The sequence below is a fragment of the Camellia sinensis genome, chromosome 6 (genome assembly GCF_055761805.1).
Source record: "Camellia sinensis isolate YWXY chromosome 6, ASM5576180v1, whole genome shotgun sequence".
NCBI classification, from domain to species: domain Eukaryota; kingdom Viridiplantae; phylum Streptophyta; class Magnoliopsida; order Ericales; family Theaceae; genus Camellia; species Camellia sinensis.
This window is the reverse complement of record NC_138966.1, coordinates 6,960,748-6,984,073: the sequence shown is the minus strand read 5'-3', so window position 1 is coordinate 6,984,073 and position 23,326 is coordinate 6,960,748.

Genomic DNA, 23,326 nt, shown 5'->3' with positions numbered 1-23,326 from the left:
AATACGGGGTTTGCATACCATTTCTTGCGCATTACGGTTCGAACACCCGAACACCTATACGGATTCTCCTGCACAGTGGCAGATATGTAAATACGGGGTTTCCATACCATTTCTTGCGCATTACGGTTCGAACACTCGAACACCTATACGGATTCTCTTGCACAGTGGCAGATAAGTAAATACGGGGTTTCCATACCATTTCTTGCGCATTACGGTTCGAACACTCGAACACCTATACGGATTCTCCTGCACAGTGGCAGATATGTAAATACGGGGTTTCCATACCATTTCTTGCGCATTACGGTTCGAACACTCGAACACCTATACGGATTCTCCTGCACAGTGGCAGATATGTAAATACGTGGTTTACATACCATTTCTTGCGCATTACGGTTCGAACACTCGAACACCTATACGGATTCTCTTGCACAGTGGCACATATGTAAATACGGGGTTTGCATACCGTTTCTTGCGCATTACGGTTCGAACACTCGAACACCTATACGGATTCTCCTGCACAGTGGCAGATATGTAAATACGAGGTTTGCATACCATTTCTTGCGCATTACGCTTCGAACACTCGAACACCTATACGGATTCTCCTGCACACTGGTAGATATGTGAATACGGGGTTTATATACCATTTCTTGCGCATTACGGTTCGAACACTCGAACACCTATACGGATTCTCTTGCACAGTGGCACATATGTAAATACGGGGTTTCCATACCATTTCTTGTGCATTACGGTTCGAACACTCGAACAACTATACGGATACTCCTGCACAGTGGCAGATATGTAAATACGGAGTTTCCATACCATTTCTTGCGCATTACGGTTCGAACACTCGAACACCTATATGGATTCTCCTGCACAGTGGCAGATATGTAAATACGGGGTTTCCATACCATTTCTTGCGCATTACGGTTCGAACACTCGAACACCTATACAGATTCTCCTGCACAGTGGCAGATATGTAAATACGTGGTTTACATACCATTTCTTGCGCATTACGGTTCGAACACCCGAACACCTATACGGATTCTCCTGCACAGTGGCAGATATGTAAATACGGGGTTTGCATAAGATTTCTTGCGCATTACGCTTCGAACACTCGAACACCTATACGGATTCTCCTGCACAGTGGCAGATATGTAAATACGGGGTTTCCATACCATTTCTTGCGCATTACGGTTCGAACACTCGAACACCTATACGGATTCTCCTGCACAGTGGCAGATATGTAAATACGGGGTTTCCATACCATTTCTTGCGCATTACGGTTCGAACACTCGAACACCTATACGGATTCTCCTGCACAGTGGCAGATATGTAAATACGTGGTTTACATACCATTTCTTGCGCATTACGGTTCGAACACCCGAACACCTATACGGATTCTCCTGCACAGTGGCGGTTATGTAAATACGGGGTTTGCATAAGATTTCTTGCGCATTACGCTTCGAACACTCGAACACCTATACGGATTCTCCTGCACAGTGGCAGATATGTAAATACGGGGTTTCCATACCATTTCTTGCGCATTACGGTTCGAACACTCGAACACCTATACGGATTCTCCTGCACAGTGGCAGATATGTAAATACGGGGTTTCCATACCATTTCTTGCGCATTACGGTTCGAACACTCGAACACCTATACGGATTCTCCTGCACAGTGGCAGATATGTAAATACGGGGTTTCCATACCATTTCTTGCGCATTACGCGTCGAACACTCGAACACCTATACGGATTCTCCTGCACAGTGGCAGATATGTAAATACGGGGTTTCCATACCATTTCTTGCGCATTACGGTTCGAACACTCGAACACCTATACAGATTCTCCTGCACAGTGGCAGATATGTAAATACGTGGTTTACATACCATTTCTTGCGCATTACGGTTCGAACACCCGAACACCTATACGGATTCTCCTGCACAGTGGCAGATATGTAAATACGGGGTTTGCATAAGATTTCTTGCGCATTACGCTTCGAACACTCGAACACCTATACGGATTCTCCTGCACAGTGGCAGATATGTAAATACGGGGTTTCCATACCATTTCTGGCGCATTACGGTTCGAACACTCGAACACCTATACGGATTCTCCTGCACAGTGGCAGATATGTAAATACGGGGTTTCCATACCATTTCTTGCGCATTACGGTTCGAACACTCGAACACCTATACGGATTCTCCTGCACAGTGGCAGATATGTAAATACGGGGTTTCCATACCATTTCTTGCGCATTACGGTTCGAACACTCGAACACCTATACGGATTCTACTGCACAGTGGCAGATATGTAAATACGGGGTTTGCATACCATTTCTTGCGCATTACGCGTCGAACACTCGAACACCTATACGGATTCTCCTGCACAGTGGCAGATATGTAAATACGTGGTTTACATACCATTTCCTGCGCATTACGGTTCGAACACTCGAACACCTATACGGATTCTCCTGCACAGTGGCAGATATGTAAATACGGGGTTTGCATACCATTTCTTGCGCATTACGCGTCGAACACTCGAACACCTATACGGATTCTCCTGCACAGTGGCAGATATGTAAATACGGGGTTTCCATACCATTTCTTGCGCATTACGGTTCGAACACTCGAACACCTATACGGATTCTCCTGCACAGTGGCAGATATGTAAATACGGGGTTTCCATACCATTTCTTGCGCATTACGGTTCGAACACTCGAACACCTATACGGATTCTCTTGCACAGTGGCACATATGTAAATACGGGGTTTCCATACCATTTCTTGTGCATTACGGTTCGAACACTCGAACAACTATACGGATACTCCTGCACAGTGGCAGATATGTAAATACGGAGTTTCCATACCATTTCTTGCGCATTACGGTTCGAACACTCGAACACCTATATGGATTCTCCTGCACAGTGGCAGATATGTAAATACGGGGTTTCCATACCATTTCTTGCGCATTACGGTTCGAACACTCGAACACCTATACGGATTCTCCTGCACAGTGGCAGATATGTAAATACGTGGTTTACATACCATTTCTTGCGCATTACGGTTCGAACACCCGAACACCTATACGGATTCTCCTGCACAGTGGCGGTTATGTAAATACGGGGTTTGCATAAGATTTCTTGCGCATTACGCTTCGAACACTCGAACACCTATACGGATTCTCCTGCACAGTGGCAGATATGTAAATACGGGGTTTCCATACCATTTCTTGCGCATTACGGTTCGAACACTCGAACACCTATACGGATTCTCCTGCACAGTGGCAGATATGTAAATACGGGGTTTCCATACCATTTCTTGCGCATTACGGTTCGAACACTCGAACACCTATACGGATTCTCCTGCACAGTGGCAGATATGTAAATACGGGGTTTGCATACCATTTCTTGCGCATTACGCGTCGAACACTCGAACACCTATACGGATTCTCCTGCACAGTGGCAGATATGTAAATACGTGGTTTACATACCATTTCCTGCGCATTACGGTTCGAACACCCGAACACCTATACGGATTCTCCTGCACAGTGGCAGATATGTAAATACGGGGTTTGCATACCATTTCTTGCGCATTACGCTTCGAAAACTCGAACACCTATACGGATTCTCCTGCATAGTGGCAGATATGTAAATACGGGGTTTCCATACCATTTCTTCCGCATTACGGTTCGAACACTCGAACACCTATACGGATTCTCCTGCACAGTGGCAGATATGTAAATACGGGGTTTGCATACCATTTCTTGCGCATTACGCTTCGAACACTCGAACACCTATACGGATTCTCCTGCACAGTGGCAGATATGTAAATACGTGGTTTACATACCATTTCTTGCGCATTACGGTTCGAACACCCGAACACCTATACGGATTCTCCTGCACAGTGGCAGATATGTAAATACGGGGTTTGCATACCATTTCTTGCGCATTACGGTTCGAACACCCGAACACCTATACGGATTCTCCTGCACAGTGGCAGATATGTAAATACGGGGTTTCCATACCATTTCTTGCGCATTACGGTTCGAACACTCGAACACCTATACGGATTCTCTTGCACAGTGGCAGATAAGTAAATACGGGGTTTCCATACCATTTCTTGCGCATTACGGTTCGAACACTCGAACACCTATACGGATTCTCCTGCACAGTGGCAGATATGTAAATACGGGGTTTCCATACCATTTCTTGCGCATTACGGTTCGAACACTCGAACACCTATACGGATTCTCCTGCACAGTGGCAGATATGTAAATACGTGGTTTACATACCATTTCTTGCGCATTACGGTTCGAACACTCGAACACCTATACGGATTCTCTTGCACAGTGGCACATATGTAAATACGGGGTTTGCATACCGTTTCTTGCGCATTACGGTTCGAACACTCGAACACCTATACGGATTCTCCTGCACAGTGGCAGATATGTAAATACGAGGTTTGCATACCATTTCTTGCGCATTACGCTTCGAACACTCGAACACCTATACGGATTCTCCTGCACACTGGTAGATATGTGAATACGGGGTTTATATACCATTTCTTGCGCATTACGGTTCGAACACTCGAACACCTATACGGATTCTCTTGCACAGTGGCACATATGTAAATACGGGGTTTCCATACCATTTCTTGTGCATTACGGTTCGAACACTCGAACAACTATACGGATACTCCTGCACAGTGGCAGATATGTAAATACGGAGTTTCCATACCATTTCTTGCGCATTACGGTTCGAACACTCGAACACCTATATGGATTCTCCTGCACAGTGGCAGATATGTAAATACGGGGTTTCCATACCATTTCTTGCGCATTACGGTTCGAACACTCGAACACCTATACAGATTCTCCTGCACAGTGGCAGATATGTAAATACGTGGTTTACATACCATTTCTTGCGCATTACGGTTCGAACACCCGAACACCTATACGGATTCTCCTGCACAGTGGCAGATATGTAAATACGGGGTTTGCATAAGATTTCTTGCGCATTACGCTTCGAACACTCGAACACCTATACGGATTCTCCTGCACAGTGGCAGATATGTAAATACGGGGTTTCCATACCATTTCTTGCGCATTACGGTTCGAACACTCGAACACCTATACGGATTCTCCTGCACAGTGGCAGATATGTAAATACGGGGTTTCCATACCATTTCTTGCGCATTACGGTTCGAACACTCGAACACCTATACGGATTCTCCTGCACAGTGGCAGATATGTAAATACGTGGTTTACATACCATTTCTTGCGCATTACGGTTCGAACACCCGAACACCTATACGGATTCTCCTGCACAGTGGCGGTTATGTAAATACGGGGTTTGCATAAGATTTCTTGCGCATTACGCTTCGAACACTCGAACACCTATACGGATTCTCCTGCACAGTGGCAGATATGTAAATACGGGGTTTCCATACCATTTCTTGCGCATTACGGTTCGAACACTCGAACACCTATACGGATTCTCCTGCACAGTGGCAGATATGTAAATACGGGGTTTCCATACCATTTCTTGCGCATTACGGTTCGAACACTCGAACACCTATACGGATTCTACTGCACAGTGGCAGATATGTAAATACGGGGTTTCCATACCATTTCTTGCGCATTACGGTTCGAACACTCGAACACCTATACGGATTCTCCTTCACAGTGGCAGATATGTAAATACGGAGTTTCCATACCATTTCTTGCGCATTACGGTTCGAACACTCGAACACCTATATGGATTCTCCTGCACAGTGGCAGATATGTAAATACGGGGTTTCCATACCATTTCTTGTGCATTACGGTTCGAACACTCGAACACCTATACGGATTCTCCTGCACAGTGGCAGATATGTAAATACGGGGTTTCCATACCATTTCTTGCGCATTACGGTTCGAACACTCGAACACCTATACGGATTCTCCTGCACAGTGGCAGATATGTAAATACGTGGTTTACATAGCATTTCTTGCGCATTACGGTTCGAACACCCGAACACCTATACGGATTCTCCTGCACAGTGGCAGATATGTAAATACGGGGTTTGCATACCATTTCTTGCGCATTACGGTTCGAACACTCGAACACCTATACGGATTCTCCTGCACAGTGGCAGATATGTAAATACGTGGTTTACATACCATTTCTTGCGCATTACGGTTCGAACACCCGAACACCTATACGGATTCTCCTGCACAGTGGCGGTTATGTAAATACGGGGTTTGCATAAGATTTCTTGCGCATTACGCTTCGAACACTCGAACACCTATACGGATTCTCCTGCACAGTGGCAGATATGTAAATACGGGGTTTCCATACCATTTCTTGCGCATTACGGTTCGAACACTCGAACACCTATACGGATTCTCCTGCACAGTGGCAGATATGTAAATACGGGGTTTCCATACCATTTCTTGCGCATTACGGTTCGAACACTCGAACACCTATACGGATTCTCCTGCACAGTGGCAGATATGTAAATACGGGGTTTGCATACCATTTCTTGCGCATTACGCGTCGAACACTCGAACACCTATATGGATTCTCCTGCACAGTGGCAGATATGTAAATACGTGGTTTACATACCATTTCCTGCGCATTACGGTTCGAACACCCGAACACCTATACGGATTCTCCTGCACAGTGGCAGATATGTAAATACGGGGTTTGCATACCATTTCTTGCGCATTACGCTTCGAACACTCGAACACCTATACGGATTCTCCTGCATAGTGGCAGATATGTAAATACGGGGTTTCCATACCATTTCTTGCGCATTACGGTTCGAACACTCGAACACCTATACGGATTCTCCTGCACAGTGGCAGATATGTAAATACGGGGTTTGCATACCATTTCTTGCGCATTACGCTTCGAACACTCGAACACCTATACGGATTCTCCTGCACAGTGGCAGATATGTAAATACGTGGTTTACATACCATTTCTTGCGCATTACGGTTCGAACACCCGAACACCTATACGGATTCTCCTGCACAGTGGCAGATATGTAAATACGGGGTTTGCATACCATTTCTTGCGCATTACGGTTCGAACACCCGAACACCTATACGGATTCTCCTGCACAGTGGCAGATATGTAAATACGGGGTTTCCATACCATTTCTTGCGCATTACGGTTCGAACACTCGAACACCTATACGGATTCTCTTGCACAGTGGCAGATAAGTAAATACGGGGTTTCCATACCATTTCTTGCGCATTACGGTTCGAACACTCGAACACCTATACGGATTCTCCTGCACAGTGGCAGATATGTAAATACGGGGTTTCCATACCATTTCTAGCGCATTACGGTTCGAACACTCGAACACCTATACGGATTCTCCTGCACAGTGGCAGATATGTAAATACGTGGTTTACATACCATTTCTTGCGCATTACGGTTCGAACACTCGAACACCTATACGGATTCTCTTGCACAGTGGCACATATGTAAATACGGGGTTTGCATACCGTTTCTTGCGCATTACGGTTCGAACACTCGAACACCTATACGGATTCTCCTACACAGTGGCAGATATGTAAATACGAGGTTTGCATACCATTTCTTGCGCATTACGCTTCGAACACTCGAACACCTATACGGATTCTCCTGCACACTGGTAGATATGTGAATACGGGGTTTATATACCATTTCTTGCGCATTACGGTTCGAACACTCGAACACCTATACGGATTCTCTTGCACAGTGGCACATATGTAAATACGGGGTTTCCATACCATTTCTTGTGCATTACGGTTCGAACACTCGAACAACTATACGGATACTCCTGCACAGTGGCAGATATGTAAATACGGAGTTTCCATACCATTTCTTGCGCATTACGGTTCGAACACTCGAACACCTATATGGATTCTCCTGCACAGTGGCAGATATGTAAATACGGGGTTTCCATACCATTTCTTGCGCATTACGGTTCGAACACTCGAACACCTATACAGATTCTCCTGCACAGTGGCAGATATGTAAATACGTGGTTTACATACCATTTCTTGCGCATTACGGTTCGAACACCCGAACACCTATACGGATTCTCCTGCACAGTGGCAGATATGTAAATACGGGGTTTGCATAAGATTTCTTGCGCATTACGCTTCGAACACTCGAACACCTATACGGATTCTCCTGCACAGTGGCAGATATGTAAATACGGGGTTTCCATACCATTTCTTGCGCATTACGGTTCGAACACTCGAACACCTATACGGATTCTCCTACACAGTGGCAGGTATGTAAATACGGGGTTTCCATACCATTTCTTGCGCATTACGGTTCGAACACTCGAACACCTATACGGATTCTCCTGCACAGTGGCAGATATGTAAATAGGGGTTTGCATACCATTTCTTGCGCATTACGGTTCGAACACCCGAACACCTATACGGATTCTCCTGCACAGTGGCGGTTATGTAAATACGGGGTTTGCATACCATTTCCTGCGCATTACGGTTCGAACACCCGAACACCTATACGGATTCTCCTGCACAGTGGCAGATATGTAAATACGGGGTTTGCATACCATTTCTTGCGCATTACGCTTCGAACACTCGAACACCTATACGGATTCTCCTGCATAGTGGCAGATATGTAAATACGGGGTTTCCATACCATTTCTTCCGCATTACGGTTCGAACACTCGAACACCTATACGGATTCTCCTGCACAGTGGCAGATATGTAAATACGGGGTTTGCATACCATTTCTTGCGCATTACGCTTCGAACACTCGAACACCTATACGGATTCTCCTGCACAGTGGCAGATATGTAAATACGTGGTTTACATACCATTTCTTGCGCATTACGGTTCGAACACCCGAACACCTATACGGATTCTCCTGCACAGTGGCAGATATGTAAATACGGGGTTTGCATACCATTTCTTGCGCATTACGGTTCGAACACCCGAACACCTATACGGATTCTCCTGCACAGTGGCAGATATGTAAATACGGGGTTTCCATACCATTTCTTGCGCATTACGGTTCGAACACTCGAACACCTATACGGATTCTCTTGCACAGTGGCAGATAAGTAAATACGGGGTTTCCATACCATTTCTTGCGCATTACGGTTCGAACACTCGAACACCTATACGGATTCTCCTGCACAGTGGCAGATATGTAAATACGGGGTTTCCATACCATTTCTTGCGCATTACGGTTCGAACACTCGAACACCTATACGGATTCTCCTGCACAGTGGCAGATATGTAAATACGTGGTTTACATACCATTTCTTGCGCATTACGGTTCGAACACTCGAACACCTATACGGATTCTCTTGCACAGTGGCACATATGTAAATACGGGGTTTGCATACCGTTTCTTGCGCATTACGGTTCGAACACTCGAACACCTATACGGATTCTCCTGCACAGTGGCAGATATGTAAATACGAGGTTTGCATACCATTTCTTGCGCATTACGCTTCGAACACTCGAACACCTATACGGATTCTCCTGCACACTGGTAGATATGTGAATACGGGGTTTATATACCATTTCTTGCGCATTACGGTTCGAACACTCGAACACCTATACGGATTCTCTTGCACAGTGGCACATATGTAAATACGGGGTTTCCATACCATTTCTTGTGCATTACGGTTCGAACACTCGAACAACTATACGGATACTCCTGCACAGTGGCAGATATGTAAATACGGAGTTTCCATACCATTTCTTGCGCATTACGGTTCGAACACTCGAACACCTATATGGATTCTCCTGCACAGTGGCAGATATGTAAATACGGGGTTTCCATACCATTTCTTGCGCATTACGGTTCGAACACTCGAACACCTATACGGATTCTCCTGCACAGTGGCAGATATGTAAATACGTGGTTTACATACCATTTCTTGCGCATTACGGTTCGAACACCCGAACACCTATACGGATTCTCCTGCACAGTGGCGGTTATGTAAATACGGGGTTTGCATAAGATTTCTTGCGCATTACGCTTCGAACACTCGAACACCTATACGGATTCTCCTGCACAGTGGCAGATATGTAAATACGGGGTTTCCATACCATTTCTTGCGCATTACGGTTCGAACACTCGAACACCTATACGGATTCTCCTGCACTGTGGCAGATATGTAAATACGGGGTTTCCATACCATTTCTTGCGCATTACGGTTCGAACACTCGAACACCTATACGGATTCTCCTGCACAGTGGCAGATATGTAAATACGGGGTTTGCATACCATTTCTTGCGCATTACGCGTCGAACACTCGAACACCTATACGGATTCTCCTGCACAGTGGCAGATATGTAAATACGTGGTTTACATACCATTTCCTGCGCATTACGGTTCGAACACCCGAACACCTATACGGATTCTCCTGCACAGTGGCAGATATGTAAATACGGGGTTTGCATACCATTTCTTGCGCATTACGCTTCGAACACTCGAACACCTATACGGATTCTCCTGCATAGTGGCAGATATGTAAATACGGGGTTTCCATACCATTTCTTGCGCATTACGGTTCGAACACTCGAACACCTATACGGATTCTCCTGCACAGTGGCAGATATGTAAATACGGGGTTTGCATACCATTTCTTGCGCATTACGCTTCGAACACTCGAACACCTATACGGATTCTCCTGCACAGTGGCAGATATGTAAATACGTGGTTTACATACCATTTCTTGCGCATTACGGTTCGAACACCCGAACACCTATACGGATTCTCCTGCACAGTGGCAGATATGTAAATACGGGGTTTGCATACCATTTCTTGCGCATTACGGTTCGAACACCCGAACACCTATACGGATTCTCCTGCACAGTGGCAGATATGTAAATACGGGGTTTCCATACCATTTCTTGCGCATTACGGTTCGAACACTCGAACACCTATACGGATTCTCTTGCACAGTGGCAGATAAGTAAATACGGGGTTTCCATACCATTTCTTGCGCATTACGGTTCGAACACTCGAACACCTATACGGATTCTCCTGCACAGTGGCAGATATGTAAATACGGGGTTTCCATACCATTTCTAGCGCATTACGGTTCGAACACTCGAACACCTATACGGATTCTCCTGCACAGTGGCAGATATGTAAATACGTGGTTTACATACCATTTCTTGCGCATTACGGTTCGAACACTCGAACACCTATACGGATTCTCTTGCACAGTGGCACATATGTAAATACGGGGTTTGCATACCGTTTCTTGCGCATTACGGTTCGAACACTCGAACACCTATACGGATTCTCCTACACAGTGGCAGATATGTAAATACGAGGTTTGCATACCATTTCTTGCGCATTACGCTTCGAACACTCGAACACCTATACGGATTCTCCTGCACACTGGTAGATATGTGAATACGGGGTTTATATACCATTTCTTGCGCATTACGGTTCGAACACTCGAACACCTATACGGATTCTCTTGCACAGTGGCACATATGTAAATACGGGGTTTCCATACCATTTCTTGTGCATTACGGTTCGAACACTCGAACAACTATACGGATACTCCTGCACAGTGGCAGATATGTAAATACGGAGTTTCCATACCATTTCTTGCGCATTACGGTTCGAACACTCGAACACCTATATGGATTCTCCTGCACAGTGGCAGATATGTAAATACGGGGTTTCCATACCATTTCTTGCGCATTACGGTTCGAACACTCGAACACCTATACAGATTCTCCTGCACAGTGGCAGATATGTAAATACGTGGTTTACATACCATTTCTTGCGCATTACGGTTCGAACACCCGAACACCTATACGGATTCTCCTGCACAGTGGCAGATATGTAAATACGGGGTTTGCATAAGATTTCTTGCGCATTACGCTTCGAACACTCGAACACCTATACGGATTCTCCTGCACAGTGGCAGATATGTAAATACGGGGTTTCCATACCATTTCTTGCGCATTACGGTTCGAACACTCGAACACCTATACGGATTCTCCTACACAGTGGCAGGTATGTAAATACGGGGTTTCCATACCATTTCTTGCGCATTACGGTTCGAACACTCGAACACCTATACGGATTCTCCTGCACAGTGGCAGATATGTAAATAGGGGTTTGCATACCATTTCTTGCGCATTACGGTTCGAACACCCGAACACCTATACGGATTCTCCTGCACAGTGGCGGTTATGTAAATACGGGGTTTGCATACCATTTCCTGCGCATTACGGTTCGAACACCCGAACACCTATACGGATTCTCCAGCACAGTGGCAGATATGTAAATACGGGGTTTGCATACCATTTCTTGCGCATTACGCTTCGAACACTCGAACACCTATACGGATTCTCCTGCATAGTGGCAGATATGTAAATACGGGGTTTCCATACCATTTCTTCCGCATTACGGTTCGAACACTCGAACACCTATACGGATTCTCCTGCACAGTGGCAGATATGTAAATACGGGGTTTGCATACCATTTCTTGCGCATTACGCTTCGAACACTCGAACACCTATACGGATTCTCCTGCACAGTGGCAGATATGTAAATACGTGGTTTACATACCATTTCTTGCGCATTACGGTTCGAACACCCGAACACCTATACGGATTCTCCTGCACAGTGGCAGATATGTAAATACGGGGTTTGCATACCATTTCTTGCGCATTACGGTTCGAACACCCGAACACCTATACGGATTCTCCTGCACAGTGGCAGATATGTAAATACGGGGTTTCCATACCATTTCTTGCGCATTACGGTTCGAACACTCGAACACCTATACGGATTCTCTTGCACAGTGGCAGATAAGTAAATACGGGGTTTCCATACCATTTCTTGCGCATTACGGTTCGAACACTCGAACACCTATACGGATTCTCCTGCACAGTGGCAGATATGTAAATACGGGGTTTCCATACCATTTCTTGCGCATTACGGTTCGAACACTCGAACACCTATACGGATTCTCCTGCACAGTGGCAGATATGTAAATACGTGGTTTACATACCATTTCTTGCGCATTACGGTTCGAACACTCGAACACCTATACGGATTCTCTTGCACAGTGGCACATATGTAAATACGGGGTTTGCATACCGTTTCTTGCGCATTACGGTTCGAACACTCGAACACCTATACGGATTCTCCTGCACAGTGGCAGATATGTAAATACGAGGTTTGCATACCATTTCTTGCGCATTACGCTTCGAACACTCGAACACCTATACGGATTCTCCTGCACACTGGTAGATATGTGAATACGGGGTTTATATACCATTTCTTGCGCATTACGGTTCGAACACTCGAACACCTATACGGATTCTCTTGCACAGTGGCACATATGTAAATACGGGGTTTCCATACCATTTCTTGTGCATTACGGTTCGAACACTCGAACAACTATACGGATACTCCTGCACAGTGGCAGATATGTAAATACGGAGTTTCCATACCATTTCTTGCGCATTACGGTTCGAACACTCGAACACCTATATGGATTCTCCTGCACAGTGGCAGATATGTAAATACGGGGTTTCCATACCATTTCTTGCGCATTACGGTTCGAACACTCGAACACCTATACGGATTCTCCTGCACAGTGGCAGATATGTAAATACGTGGTTTACATACCATTTCTTGCGCATTACGGTTCGAACACCCGAACACCTATACGGATTCTCCTGCACAGTGGCGGTTATGTAAATACGGGGTTTGCATAAGATTTCTTGCGCATTACGCTTCGAACACTCGAACACCTATACGGATTCTCCTGCACAGTGGCAGATATGTAAATACGGGGTTTCCATACCATTTCTTGCGCATTACGGTTCGAACACTCGAACACCTATACGGATTCTCCTGCACTGTGGCAGATATGTAAATACGGGGTTTCCATACCATTTCTTGCGCATTACGGTTCGAACACTCGAACACCTATACGGATTCTCCTGCACAGTGGCAGATATGTAAATACGGGGTTTGCATACCATTTCTTGCGCATTACGCGTCGAACACTCGAACACCTATACGGATTCTCCTGCACAGTGGCAGATATGTAAATACGTGGTTTACATACCATTTCCTGCGCATTACGGTTCGAACACCCGAACACCTATACGGATTCTCCTGCACAGTGGCAGATATGTAAATACGGGGTTTGCATACCATTTCTTGCGCATTACGCTTCGAACACTCGAACACCTATACGGATTCTCCTGCATAGTGGCAGATATGTAAATACGGGGTTTCCATACCATTTCTTCCGCATTACGGTTCGAACACTCGAACACCTATACGGATTCTCCTGCACAGTGGCAGATATGTAAATACGGGGTTTGCATACCATTTCTTGCGCATTACGCTTCGAACACTCGAACACCTATACGGATTCTCCTGCACAGTGGCAGATATGTAAATACGTGGTTTACATACCATTTCTTGCGCATTACGGTTCGAACACCCGAACACCTATACGGATTCTCCTGCACAGTGGCAGATATGTAAATACGGGGTTTGCATACCATTTCTTGCGCATTACGGTTCGAACACCCGAACACCTATACGGATTCTCCTGCACAGTGGCAGATATGTAAATACGGGGTTTCCATACCATTTCTTGCGCATTACGGTTCGAACACTCGAACACCTATACGGATTCTCTTGCACAGTGGCAGATAAGTAAATACGGGGTTTCCATACCATTTCTTGCGCATTACGGTTCGAACACTCGAACACCTATACGGATTCTCCTGCACAGTGGCAGATATGTAAATACGGGGTTTCCATACCATTTCTTGCGCATTACGGTTCGAACACTCGAACACCTATACGGATTCTCCTGCACAGTGGCAGATATGTAAATACGTGGTTTACATACCATTTCTTGCGCATTACGGTTCGAACACTCGAACACCTATACGGATTCTCTTGCACAGTGGCACATATGTAAATACGGGGTTTGCATACCGTTTCTTGCGCATTACGGTTCGAACACTCGAACACCTATACGGATTCTCCTGCACAGTGGCAGATATGTAAATACGAGGTTTGCATACCATTTCTTGCGCATTACGCTTCGAACACTCGAACACCTATACGGATTCTCCTGCACACTGGTAGATATGTGAATACGGGGTTTATATACCATTTCTTGCGCATTACGGTTCGAACACTCGAACACCTATACGGATTCTCTTGCACAGTGGCACATATGTAAATACGGGGTTTCCATACCATTTCTTGTGCATTACGGTTCGAACACTCGAACAACTATACGGATACTCCTGCACAGTGGCAGATATGTAAATACGGAGTTTCCATACCATTTCTTGCGCATTACGGTTCGAACACTCGAACACCTATATGGATTCTCCTGCACAGTGGCAGATATGTAAATACGGGGTTTCCATACCATTTCTTGCGCATTACGGTTCGAACACTCGAACACCTATACGGATTCTCCTGCACAGTGGCAGATATGTAAATACGTGGTTTACATACCATTTCTTGCGCATTACGGTTCGAACACCCGAACACCTATACGGATTCTCCTGCACAGTGGCGGTTATGTAAATACGGGGTTTGCATAAGATTTCTTGCGCATTACGCTTCGAACACTCGAACACCTATACGGATTCTCCTGCACAGTGGCAGATATGTAAATACGGGGTTTCCATACCATTTCTTGCGCATTACGGTTCGAACACTCGAACACCTATACGGATTCTCCTGCACTGTGGCAGATATGTAAATACGGGGTTTCCATACCATTTCTTGCGCATTACGGTTCGAACACTCGAACACCTATACGGATTCTCCTGCACAGTGGCAGATATGTAAATACGGGGTTTGCATACCATTTCTTGCGCATTACGCGTCGAACACTCGAACACCTATACGGATTCTCCTGCACAGTGGCAGATATGTAAATACGTGGTTTACATACCATTTCCTGCGCATTACGGTTCGAACACCCGAACACCTATACGGATTCTCCTGCACAGTGGCAGATATGTAAATACGTGGTTTACATACCATTTCTTGCGCATTACGGTTCGAACACCCGAACACCTATACGGATTCTCCTGCACAGTGGCGGTTATGTAAATACGGGGTTTGCATAAGATTTCTTGCGCATTACGCTTCGAACACTCGAACACCTATACGGATTCTCCTGCACAGTGGCAGATATGTAAATACGGGGTTTCCATACCATTTCTTGCGCATTACGGTTCGAACACTCGAACACCTATACGGATTCTCCTGCACTGTGGCAGATATGTAAATACGGGGTTTCCATACCATTTCTTGCGCATTACGGTTCGAACACTCGAACACCTATACGGATTCTCCTGCACAGTGGCAGATATGTAAATACGTGGTTTGCATACCATTTCTTGCGCATTACGGTTCGAACACCCGAACACCTATACGGATTCTCCTGCACAGTGGCAGATATGTAAATACGGGGTTTGCATAAGATTTCTTGCGCATTACGCTTCGAACACTCGAACACCTATACGGATTCTCCTGCACAGTGGCAGATATGTAAATACGGGGTTTCCATACCATTTCTTGCGCATTACGGTTCGAACACTCGAACACCTATACGGATTCTCCTGCACAGTGGCAGATATGTAAATACGGGGTTTGCATACCATTTCTTGCGCATTACGCTTCGAACACTCGAACACCTATACGGATTCTCCTGCACAGTGGCAGATATGTAAATACGTGGTTTACATACCATTTCTTGCGCATTACGGTTCGAACACCAGAACACCTATACGGATTCTCCTGCACAGTGGCAGATATGTAAATACGGGGTTTGCATACCATTTCTTGCGGATTACGCTTCGAACACTCGAACACCTATACGGATTCTCCTGCACAGTGGCAGATATGTAAATACGGGGTTTCCATACCATTTCTTGCGCATTACGGTTCGAACACTCGAACACCTATACGGATTCTCCTGCACAGTGGCAGATATGTAAATGCGGGGTTTGCATACCATTTCTTGCGCATTACGCTTCGAACACTCGAACACCTATACGGATTCTCCTGCACAGTGGCAGATATGTAAATACGTGGTTTACATACCATTTCTTGCGCATTACGGTTCGAACACCCGAACACCGATACGGATTCTCCTGCACAGTGGCAGATATGTAAATACGGGGTTTACATACCATTTCTTGCGCATTACGGTTCGAACACCCGAACACCTATACGGATTCTCCTGCACAGTGGCAGATATGTAAATACGGGGTTTCCATACCATTTCTTGCGCATTACGGTTCGAACACTCGAACACCTATACGGATTCTCCTGCACAGTGGCAGATATGTAAATACGGGGTTTGCATACCATTTCTTGCGCATTACGCTTCGAACACTCGAACACCTATACGGATTCTCCTGCACAGTGGCAGATATGTAAATACGGGGTTTCCATACCATTTCTTGCGCATTACGGTTCGAACACTCGAACACCTATACGGATTCTCCTGCACAGGGGCAGATACGTAAATACGGGGTTTACATACCATTTCTCACGCATTACAGTTCGAACACCCGAACACCTATACGGATTCTCCTGCACAGTGGCAGATATGTAAATACGGGGTTTCCATACCATTTCTTGCGCATTACGGTTCGAACACTCGAACACCTATACGGATTCTCCTGCACAGTGGCAGATATGTAAATACGGGGTTTGCATACCATTTCTTGCGCATTACGCTTCGAACACTCGAACACCTATACGGATTCTCCTGCACAGTGGCAGATATGTAAATACGGGGTTTCCATACCATTTCTTGCGCATTACGGTTCGAACACTCGAACACCTATACGGATTCTCCTGCACAGGGGCAGATACGTAAATACGGAGTTTACATACCATTTCTCACGCATTACAGTTCGAACACCCGAACACATATACGGATTCTCCTGCACAGTGGCAGATATGTAAATACGGGGTTTGCATAAGATTTCTTGCGCATTACGCTTCGAACACTCGAACACCTATACGGATTCTCCTGCACAGTGGCAGATATGTAAATACGGGGTTTCCATACCATTTCTTGCGCATTACGGTTCGAACACTCGAACACCTATACGGATTCTCCTGCACAGTGGCAGATATGTAAATACGGGGTTTGCATACCATTTCTTGCGCATTACGCTTCGAACACTCGAACACCTATACGGATTCTCCTGCACAGTGGCAGATATGTAAATACGTGGTTTACATACCATTTCTTGCGCATTACGGTTCGAACACCCGAACACCTATACGGATTCTCCTGCACAGTGGCAGATATGTAAATACGGGGTTTGCATACCATTTCTTGCGGATTACGCTTCGAACACTCGAACACCTATACGGATTCTCCTGCACAGTGGCAGATATGTAAATACGGGGTTTCCATACCATTTCTTGCGCATTACGGTTCGAACACTCGAACACCTATACGGATTCTCCTGCACAGTGGCAGATATGTAAATGCGGGGTTTGCATACCATTTCTTGCGCATTACGCTTCGAACACTCGAACACCTATACGGATTCTCCTGCACAGTGGCAGATATGTAAATACGTGGTTTACATACCATTTCTTGCGCATTACGGTTCGAACACCCGAACACCGATACGGATTCTCCTGCACAGTGGCAGATATGTAAATACGGGGTTTACATACCATTTCTTGCGCATTACGGTTCGAACACCCGAACACCTATACGGATTCTCCTGCACAGTGGCAGATATGTAAATACGGGGTTTCCATACCATTTCTTGCGCATTACGGTTCGAACACTCGAACACCTATACGGATTCTCCTACACAGTGGCAGATATGTAAATACGGGGTTTGCATACCATTTCTTGCGCATTACGCTTCGAACACTCGAACACCTATACGGATTCTCCTGCACAGTGGCAGATATGTAAATACGGGGTTTCCATACCATTTCTTGCGCATTACGGTTCGAACACTCGAACACCTATACGGATTCTCCTGCACAGGGGCAGATACGTAAATACGGGGTTTACATACCATTTCTCACGCATTACAGTTCGAACACCCGAACACATATACGGATTCTCCTGCACAGTGGCAGATATGTAAATACGGGGTTTGCATACCATTTCTTGCGCATTACGGTTCGAACACCCGAACACCTATACGGATTCTACTGCACAGTGGCAGATATGTAAATACGGGGTTTCCATACCATTTCTTGCGCATTACGGTTCGAACACTCGAACACCTATACGGGTTCTCCTGCACACTGGTAGATATGTGAATACGGGGTTTATATACCATTTCTTGCGCATTACGGTTCGAACACTCGAACACCTATACGGATTCTCCTGCACAGTGGCACATATGTAAATACGGGGTTTCCATACCATTTCTTGTGCATTACGGTTCGAACACTCGAACACCTATACGGATTCTCCTGCACAGTGGCAGATATGTAAATACGGGGTTTACATACCATTTCTTGCGCATTACGGTTCGAACACCCGAACACCGATACGGATTCTCCTGCACAGTGGCAGATATGTAAATACGGGGTTTACATACCATTTCTTGCGCATTACGGTTCGAACACCCGAACACCTATACGGATTCTCCTGCACAGTGGCAGATATGTAAATACGGGGTTTGCATACCATCTCTTGCGCATTACGCTTCGAACACTCGAACACCTATACGGATTCTCTTGCACAGTGGCAGATATGTAAATACGGGGTTTCCATACCATTTCTTGCGCATTACGGTTCGAACACTCGAACCCCTATACGGATTCTACTGCACAGTGGCAGATATGTAAATACGGGGTTTGCATACCATTTCTTGCGCATTACGGTTCGAACACTCGAACACCTATACGGATTCTCCTGCACAGTGGCAGATATGTAAATACGGGGTTTACATACCATTTCTCACGCATTACGGTTCGAACACTCGAACACCTATACGGATTCTCCTGCACAGTGGCAGATATGTAAATACGGGGTTTGCATACCATTTCTTGCGCATTACGGTTCGAACACTCGAACACCTATACGGATTCTCCTGCACAGTGGCAGATATGTAAATACGGGGTTTCCATACCATTTCTTGCGCATTACGGTTCGAACACTCGAACACCTATACGGATTCTCCTGCACAGTGGCAGATATGTAAATACGGGGTTTGCATACCATTTCTTGCGCATTACGCTTCGAACACTCGAACACCTTTACGGATTCTCCTGCACAGTGGCAGATATGTAAATACGGGGTTTCCATACCATTTCTTGCGCATTACGGTTCGAACACTCGAACACCTATACGGATTCTCCTGCACAGGGGCAGATACGTAAATACGGGGTTTACATACCATTTCTCACGCATTACAGTTCGAACACCCGAACACATATACGGATTCTCCTGCACAGTGGCAGATATGTAAATACGGGGTTTGCATAAGATTTCTTGCGCATTACGCTTCGAACACTCGAACACCTATACGGATTCTCCTGCACAGTGGCAGATATGTAAATACGGGGTTTCCATACCATTTCTTGCGCATTACGGTTCGAACACTCGAACACCTATACGGATTCTCCTGCACAGTGGCAGATATGTAAATACGGGGTTTGCATACCATTTCTTGCGCATTACGCTTCGAACACTCGAACACCTATACGGATTCTCCTGCACAGTGGCAGATATGTAAATACGTGGTTTACATACCATTTCTTGCGCATTACGGTTCGAACACCCGAACACCTATACGGATTCTCCTGCACAGTGGCAGATATGTAAATACGGGGTTTGCATACCATTTCTTGCGGATTACGCTTCGAACACTCGAACACCTATACGGATTCTCCTGCACAGTGGCAGATATGTAAATACGGGGTTTCCATACCATTTCTTGCGCATTACGGTTCGAACACTCGAACACCTATACGGATTCTCCTGCACAGTGGCAGATATGTAAATGCGGGGTTTGCATACCATTTCTTGCGCATTACGCTTCGAACACTCGAACACCTATACGGATTCTCCTGCACAGTGGCAGATATGTAAATACGTGGTTTACATACCATTTCTTGCGCATTACGGTTCGAACACCCGAACACCGATACGGATTCTCCTGCACAGTGGCAGATATGTAAATACGGGGTTTCCATACCATTTCTTGCGCATTACGGTTCGAACACTCGAACACCTATACGGATTCTCCTGCACAGTGGCAGATATGTAAATACGTGGTTTACATACCATTTCTTGCGCATTACGGTTCGAACACCCGAACACCTATACGGATTCTCCTGCACAGTGGCAGATATGTAAATACGGGGTTTGCATAAGATTTCTTGCGCATTACGCTTCGAACACTCGAACACCTATACGGATTCTCCTGCACAGTGGCAGATATGTAAATACGGGGTTTCCATACCATTTCTTGCGCATTACGGTTCGAACACTCGAACACCTATACGGATTCTCCTGCACAGTGGCAGATATGTAAATTCGGGGTTTGCATACCATTTCTTGCGCATTACGCTTCGAACACTCGAACACCTATACGGATTCTCCTGCACAGTGGCAGATATGTAAATACGTGGTTTACATACCATTTCTTGCGCATTACGGTTCGAACACCCGAACACCTATACGGATTCTCCTGCACAGTGGCAGATATGTAAATACGGGGTTTGCATACCATTTCTTGCAGATTACGCTTCGAACACTCGAACACCTATACGGATTCTCCTGCACAGTGGCAGATATGTAAATACGGGGTTTCCATACCATTTCTTGCGCATTACGGTTCGAACACTCGAACACCTATACGGATTCTCCTGCACAGTGGCAGATATGTAAATGCGGGGTTTGCATACCATTTCTTGCGCATTACGCTTCGAACACTCGAACACCTATACGGATTCTCCTGCACAGTGGCAGATATGTAAATACGTGGTTTACATACCATTTCTTGCGCATTACGGTTCGAACACTCGAACACCTATACGGATTCTCCTGCACAGTGGCAGATATGTAAATACGTGGTTTACATAGCATTTCTTGCGCATTACGGTTCGAACACCCGAACACCTATACGGATTCTCCTGCACAGTGGCAGATATGTAAATACGGGGTTTCCATACCATTTCTTGCGCATTACGGTTCGAACACTCGAACACCTATACGGATTCTCCTGCACAGTGGCAGATATGTAAATACGGGGTTTGCATACCATTTCTTGCGCATTACGCTTCGAACACTCGAACACCTATACGGATTCTCCTGCACAGTGGCAGATATGTAAATACGTGGTTTACATACCATTTCTTGCGCATTACGGTTCGAACACCCGAACACCTATACGGATTCTCCTGCACAGTGGCAGATATGTAAATACGGGGTTTGCATACCATTTCTTGCGCATTACGGTTCGAACACCCGAACACCTATACGGATTCTCCTGCACAGTGGCAGATATGTAAATACGGGGTTTCCATACCATTTCTTGCGCATTACGGTTCGAACACTCGAACACCTATACGGATTCTCTTGCACAGTGGCAGATAAGTAAATACGGGGTTTCCATACCATTTCTTGCGCATTACGGTTCGAACACTCGAACACCTATACGGATTCTCCTGCACAGTGGCAGATATGTAAATACGGGGTTTCCATACCATTTCTTGCGCATTACGGTTCGAACACTCGAACACCTATACGGATTCTCCTGCACAGTGGCAGATATGTAAATACGTGGTTTACATACCATTTCTTGCGCATTACGGTTCGAACACTCCAACACCTATACGGATTCTCTTGCACAGTGGCACATATGTAAATACGGGGTTTGCATACCGTTTCTTGCGCATTACGGTTCGAACACTCGAACACCTATACGGATTCTCCTGCACAGTGGCAGATATGTAAATACGAGGTTTGCATACCATTTCTTGCGCATTACGCTTCGAACACTCGAACACCTATACGGATTCTCCTGCACACTGGTAGATATGTGAATACGGGGTTTATATACCATTTCTTGCGCATTACGGTTCGAACACTCGAACACCTATACGGATTCTCTTGCACAGTGGCACATATGTAAATACGAGGTTTCCATACCATTTCTTGTGCATTACGGTTCGAACACTCGAACAACTATACGGATACTCCTGCACAGTGGCAGATATGTAAATACGGAGTTTCCATACCATTTCTTGCGCATTACGGTTCGAACACTCGAACACCTATATGGATTCTCCTGCACAGTGGCAGATATGTAAATACGGGGT